The sequence below is a fragment of the Pygoscelis adeliae genome, unplaced genomic scaffold (genome assembly GCF_000699105.1).
Source record: "Pygoscelis adeliae isolate BGI_AS28 unplaced genomic scaffold, ASM69910v1 Scaffold71, whole genome shotgun sequence".
In the NCBI taxonomy this organism is placed as follows: Eukaryota; Metazoa; Chordata; class Aves; order Sphenisciformes; family Spheniscidae; genus Pygoscelis; species Pygoscelis adeliae.
The window spans coordinates 10,351,879-10,352,582 of record NW_008824356.1 but is presented as its reverse complement, the minus strand read 5'-3'; positions in this window follow the sequence as shown (position 1 = coordinate 10,352,582).

Sequence of the window (704 nt, the reverse complement as noted above, 5' to 3'; positions counted from 1 at the left end):
GAGGCAGCGGCATCGTCCTCCCCCCTTCTCCGCCACCTCCTCCTCCGGCGCGCAGCCCGCGGCTCTGGCATCCCCAACGCACTTTCTCTCCTCGATTCGCTCGCTCTTCCCCCTGCCGTTCCTCCTTCTCCGGTAAAAAATAAACGAGAAGGGACCGCGGGTACGCCTGGTCTTGGGGTTTCTTTCTTTTTTCTCTCTTTCTGTCCCCTGGAAATGATGAAAGGATCACATGAGGAGCAGGCACGGAGACCCAGGACCCTTGGAAGTCGGAGAAGGCATCGGACACATCTATGTGAGTATGTGTGTGAGTGTGTGTGTCTGGCTCTCTCCAAGTCCTGCGCCTGCCTTCAGCCGGGATTGCAGGCTGATCTTAGCAGTAATGATGCCTCAGATCTGACTATTCCCTGCTAATGTAAGTCGTGCCTTTTTTTCCTCCCTGCCTGACACCCCAGGGAGATGTTTACAGTAATGAATTCAGTTGATAGCCATCTCTCTCTCTCTCCTGGAGTCCCTCCCACATTTCTAGTTTAAAGAATGCTTGGAAGGCAGGGCTGCAACCTAAAGCTTTCCAAGAGGCAAAGTCAGGCTAGGTTTTCTCTTTTTCTTTCTTTCCTTCTTTTTTTTTTTTTTTCCTCCCGCTTTTAACCCATTGGTTGCTGAGGGCAGTTTAGCGAGCTCCGTCCCTTTGGACTCGCCCTCCCCCC